At 35.6% G+C, this 6,460-nt stretch overlaps 1 long non-coding RNA gene across 1 annotated transcript; it reads right to left on the bottom strand.

The window, feature by feature from the left end:
- Positions 1–5,323: 5,323 nt before the first annotated feature.
- LOC134637937 (uncharacterized) lies at positions 5,324–6,170 on the bottom strand. Its single transcript, XR_010095205.1, has 3 exons — positions 5,845–6,170; positions 5,635–5,729; positions 5,324–5,485 (listed from the first exon to the last, which is right to left on the bottom strand). It is a non-coding gene; the product is annotated as an uncharacterized LOC134637937 (long non-coding RNA).
- Positions 6,171–6,460: the final 290 nt, after the last annotated feature.

Genomic DNA, 6,460 nt, shown 5'->3' with positions numbered 1-6,460 from the left:
TGTCTTTTTTATAGAAATAAGATAAAATATATAACAAATTATAAAGCTATAAGATGTTAATTAAACTGAAAATAATAAATACATAAACAATAATTATTTGTAAGCTAGACTGTTGTTGAGGAAGCAAAAGAAGAATCATTGAAATATCATGAAAGCCAAAATTACAAATTTACATTAAATTTAAGCAAAACTGCAGTCATGAACTGTGTGTTACTCCAAACTTATCAGGAAGAGGAGCTCTTTAGTTAAAGAGTTCCAAACAGGAATCCTTCCACTAGTCTGGGAAGTTGGCAGACCTGGATACCTGTGTGACTTATGTAAATTAAGTAGGATTGTTGCCTTATTAACCCTGGGAAAAGTGTCAGATTGGATTATTTGTTTGATACTCGTATGTTATGGTTCTACTCTGGCTCTGTTGTTACTTGGATTCAGCATACTGCTGTATGTGTGGCAAAATCATCAAATCAAACCAATCAATAAATCAGCAAACTGGTGTTGCACTCTCTGCCGCTTTAGGGAATCTCTTTGACAAAAACCTTTCCACTGGGTTGCTTTCTCCACTTCAGTTTTAAATTGTTAGCCCCAGGTGCAGCCATCAGCTAGAAAACAGAAAAAAAACAAGAACAGTTTAGATCTGGCATCTTACACAAAATGTTCTAAAAGAACAAGAACAACAAAAAGCAAAAATACATAATATGATCTTCAGATCTTGTAGGTACATTCCATGTCCAAATTTTCTGTGATCAACTATTTAACTTGCCATTGTGCCAAACAACAACAATAGCAAGTAAATCATCATTAAAGAAGTGAGTTTTGACCTGGTTTATTCCCAGACATTATAAAGGATGTCCTGTTTTTTGGGGTTCTGGTTGTCAGGGCTGTAGATTTAGATATAACTTTTGACCATTACTCAATATCTTTAGTCTTTAAGTAGATCATTAATACTGTATTTTCTTATTCTCTGAACAGACTGTAGGAGGCAGCACACTTAAAATAAAGATTTGCAAGACTTACTTGCTTCAAGATGTTGTCTTGTACAGTAGGGTTATTTAGATCCAGCCCAGAGTCTTGCAGGCCGATTCTCACTTTGATCACTTTGACTGTGGTTTCTATTATAAGTGGAAAGGAACACACATAAGCAGATAACTGTTCATTCCTCACTTTTATGTGTTCAGTTCAGATATTTACACAGTAAAAACAATATGAAATGCTGTAAATTAAGTACCTACCTTTGACCTTACAGGTACACAAGAATGGGTATTTGTCAGAACATGGCAGTTGTCCCCATTTACCAGATTCATTCTTCAACAAAGCACCGCAGTGTTCAGTTTCTTCATTCCAAATTTTCTGCTCTACTGGCCAGTATCTCAGTGAGGAGTTACTCTGGTCAGACCACTCCCAGGGGTCTTTGAAGAGTCCAATCCAAACATCCATACCATTAGCTAGACTCTGAATTATCTGATGCTCTGCATCATTCCTCACACTGGTCAGGTCTGTGTGGTTGGTTCTACAGTAGTCCTGAGCCTCAGTCCAACCCATTGTTGCTGAAGTGAGAATGTACTGCTCAGCACCTTTTTTGTTTTCTATAAACAGAAAAGCAAACAAACAAAAAAAAAAGAAAACCACTTAGTGTGAATTCTCACACACACAGTGCTTTATCTATACCTAAGCACTAAACATAAAGATGATGTTTGAAAACAAAGAAATAGTTGCATATTGAGTCTGTATTTAAGATTCACGCTTTAAATGTGCACCTCTTTAGTGGAATAAATGACAAGGAACATTTCAAACTGTAATTCAAAGCAGAATTTGAATGTCCTATAAACACTGTTGGAAGAGATCTATAAATGTATTTGATGTGTAGAAATCTTCCCCACCCTGGGAGAGCAGTTAAAATTTGCATTACTTCTGATAAATTGTTTTTGTTGTTGCGATTGTTATTATTGGTCATGGTGTGTGTTTGTGTGTGTCTGGGTCTGTGTTAAAGTGGAATATGTTGCAAATGTGGCACTCTCTTACCGTCAAAGCATATTGAATTTTTAGTGTAATGACAGGGATCTGAAGACAAACTCCCATTTTTATATGTACCACAGTTGTAATTTGTTTTGGAGCCCCAAGGCAAATAATTGTAGAAATCTTTACTTGGCATAGACCAGTGCCATCTCTGAGTCTGGCCTTTCCAAAGCCCAAACCACACAGCATCATCGTATTTGTCCTCAACAAAATTAAGGATCGTTTCTATCTGTTTCATGCTGTCAAAGGTGAGCAGGTCGATGCATTTCTCTCTGCAGTAGCTCTGTGCCTCATACCAACTTTTTGGACTTTGGACCAAGAGGTAACTGATCTGGTAGGCACACAAAGGTAGAGAACACATCCCTGTGGAAGAAAAGTCATAATTTTACTTCAGCATAACAAATTGCTACTTAATTCTGCAATTAAGACATACAAATCAACAGAAATAATAATAATAATAATAATAATAATAATAATAATAATAATAATAATAATAATAATAATAATTGTAGCAAATTTGATTATGTCAGAACTTGACAGGGATTTGCTAGTCTTGGTACTACACAAGGAGAAAATGACAACAGAGCTTTCAGAGATACTGGGAGTAACACTAACCTGCAAGTAGAATTAGGTGTGTTTCCAAGACTGTAAAGACATTCATAAGAATAATGTAAGAACATTTATTTCTTCATATGTTAAAAATCCAATATCCTTTACAGCAGAACTTTTAAATTCTGTCTTAAATATTTACCTGTTATTGAAAATGGTAATTATCAGATATTAGGAAATCTGCACATCTTCCTAACTCATATTTAGTCCAGATTACAATTACAATCCAGTTATCCATTTTCTTCCAAGCTGTCATGGGGGTGGATAGGCTGCCAATCTGTTGCAGTCTATCATTCTCTATCTTTATCTATTATTCACACACACTCAAATGGTTGTACAGGGCGAGCAGATGAAGAATTGATCTACCAACCTTACGATTGGTAGCCACAGCTGCCCCCATTTAAGGATTAAAGGTTCAGTGAAACTAAAAGCACTTTTGGCTGCTCTCATGTTTGTATCGGTCACCAGCAGTTTATTAAAAAGTCACGAAATGCTGTAAATTAAGTTAAAAAAATGAAGAAAGAGAATGGAAAAGAGTCTTACCTAATGTTAACTGCTTCATGATCTGTCCCAAAATTACATTTGTTAGCAAATGTCAGTGTCGTAAATTTCTGCGGTTTGCACTGCAGTTGTTACTATGCTAGAAGTGATTCAGTCTTTGGACAGAAATATGATACTGACAAGGGTTTTGTCTGTGGTCAGCACACGTGATTGATCAGAAAGATAGGTATGTGGTTGACACATTTACCTGTATGTGCAAATGTTTCTTCCTCAGTATGCAAAGCCTGTGGAAATCCTTTATTGCAAATTATTCCTCTCCATTTAAATGGACACTCACATTCAAAGCTTTAATCTGACCTTCTGTATTGCCAGATACAATCTCAGTACCAATCCATAAATACCCTCTGGACACATCCCTTGCTTTTGAAATGTATACATTTAAAATGACTCATTATATAGTTTATAAGATCAGCCAGTTATTTTTACATCTTAAAATTTTGTGCCTGGAAAGCAACAGCAAATTATCTCTGAAAATTAACTTAGCACAAAAAGAGCAGAACAAAGAAATAATCGAACAAAAATACATTTCCTTGCTTTTTGTGTGAAGTTTATATGCTTTGGGCCTCAAGCAATAGTTATGAGGATTATTCACTGAAGATGGCAACTGTTTCTTCTAGACTTTTCCCTTTGTTTGTAAAGACTTTTATATCATATGTCAGTAGCTTAAAAAAATTAGGGTAAAAAGCAAAATGTTCTGATATTTGCTGAGCTTCTCATGTCCAGTGACAGCAGCGATAGGCTCAGTCATCCCCAACTGGTTGTCATTCAGACTGGATAAGTGGTTGTAAAGAGAGGAAATGACTGAAGAGGTGGAGCTGATAATTTTAATGTATTTTGGAAGCTTTAATTTTAAACACAAGGGGCAGACCCAGGACATGTCTTGGTGTTTGGTATGGGCTTCTCTGCTCAGGCTGCTGCCCCCGCAACCCGGCCCCGGATAAGCGGAAGAAGATGGATGGGTGGATGGAATACGTATACAACTCACAAGGTAAAGCAGTATTCTGTGTGTAGTCATGACTATGTACATTTTCACCAAGAACAAACACTCTTGTAAAGACAGTAGATTAAAATAAATGTCACATAAATATATGAAAATGGATTCTCAGTATGCAGAAGAATAATTGCTTCTCAAAACACACATAGTAAAGTTCATAAAAGTAAAAATGACAGCCTAAAAATGAAACAACTATCAGTCAGTGAACAAAGGCTCGAAACAACCACACAAACTGTGTTGGATGTGCACAATTTTCAGTGACCAATTTTAATCCATTAAAGGAAACATGAAATTTGTCACATCACTAGGAGAAAGGACAAAACCGGATTAGGAGCATATAAAAAATACGAACTACAATGTGACAGCACTTTTTTTTGACATTATCTGTGTCTAATGCATTACTTCTAAACATTTTTTGTGCTCTTCATTAATTAGTGAACCAATGTAAAAAATAAATCTGTGTTGTCTGGACAGCAGTTATGGTCAAAAGTCACAATTTTTGAGCATAAAACATTATTCTTTGTGGACAATAACGGGGATTATAATATTCAAAATACACATTCTATTTTGTATTCTATTTTTATCCTATTGTATATTTTATTCTATTTTATTCTACTGTATATAGTATTCTATTTTTATTCTATTCTGTACAGTTGTGTACTGTATTTATTCTTATTTTATTTTATTCTAATTGTCCTTCATAACTTTTGCACTGTCCACTTCCTGCTGTGACAAAACAAATTTCCCACGTGTGGGACTAATAAAGGTCATCTTATCTTATCTTATCTTATCTTATCTTATAACATTAAGCATATGGGATTTTCCTCACAGATTTCTATGTGGCCGGACTTTTTTCCCCCTCTTTTTCCAACCAGAGGAGTCACCCCCTGCTGACTATTAGAAACACTGCAGGTTTAACGGAGTTCTGCTTTAGCTTCCCTTTTCAGATCCAGTACCTACACATACCATTTTTACTTTCTCAGGCTGAGTCTTGGCATGTCTAGGAGTTTAAGAAAATTGTGTTTGTAAATGGGAACTAAAAAACATTAGAATTTCTGAAAAAACAAACAAACCCACCACCAACAAAAAACAGAACAAAACAATTATTAAATCCAAAATAATTTATCTTTTCTACTGATTACTTCTATATATGATTTATTCAATATTCAAAAACAGTCTGTTGGCCTGATTCTTCTCTCTTCAGCTGTTTCTTTAGGGTTCATTGATAAAAACTCTCCCATCATCTTGTTTTCTCCACTCTAGTTGAATATTTGCGCTCACATTCTTATTCCTTAGTTGCTGCTTCATCTGTAGAAGCAAAGAGTACTTATTTCACATTTCAGAGATATTCTCATTTCAAAAGGTGTTTTGCATATTCAATTTTTAAATTTAAAAAAAAAAATCACAAACACTATATAACACCAAACTACAACTGCACAAAGATCTGTTAGACTTACTTGCTTCAACATGTTTTCTTGTACTAAAGAGTTCTCGAGTTCTGACACTGAATCCTGTGAGATCGTCTTCATATGAATGATCCTCAACTTTATTCCTGGTATAAAGAAAATAAAAAACACTATTAGAACATTTAGTAAATTTTATCACCATTAAACAAAGATAGCAATATCTCTGAAAATCTTAATATTTTAGCCAAGAACATTACTCACTGCAGTCACAGAGGAATGGATATGTGTCCTCACAAGCCAGTTCATCTTCCTGATTCCAGCTTCACCAAGGCACCACAGCTGTAACTCTCAGTCCACACTGGTTTGTTTGCTTTCCAGTATCTGAACAACGAATCACTTTGGTCTGACCACTCCCAGGGGTCTCTGAAGAGTCCAACCCAGACCTCAAATCCACTGGCTACTTCCTGGACCACCTGGTACTCAGCGTCATTCCTTAGACTGGTCAGGTCTGTGTAGTTTGTTCTGCAGTAGTCACGAGCATCAATCCAAGCTTTACTTAGTGTAATAAGGATGTACTGATCTTTACCTTGTTGTGTTTCTAAAAGGAAAAGCAAATTTTACTTCACTCAATTCAACATTTTACAAACACCACAGTTAAGATATTTGCTACATAGTGGCCATCTGAAGGCTTGGTGCTGTGCTGTTACAGTACTACATGTCAGGAGTTCATTTTAATTTGGTTTCCTTACCTGAACTGTCATAATTTCAGAAAAGCCACCCCCACCTTTTTTTTTTTGCCTTAGTCTGTTGTTTGAATCGTCCCTTTAAGTTGGGAATGGAAATTTTACATGGGCCTGTTTTGCTTATCCACTTGCCT

The sequence above is a fragment of the Pelmatolapia mariae genome, linkage group LG10_11, assembly GCF_036321145.2.
Source record: "Pelmatolapia mariae isolate MD_Pm_ZW linkage group LG10_11, Pm_UMD_F_2, whole genome shotgun sequence".
In the NCBI taxonomy this organism is placed as follows: Eukaryota; Metazoa; Chordata; class Actinopteri; order Cichliformes; family Cichlidae; genus Pelmatolapia; species Pelmatolapia mariae.
This window is presented reverse-complemented; position numbering and strand designations above follow the sequence as displayed.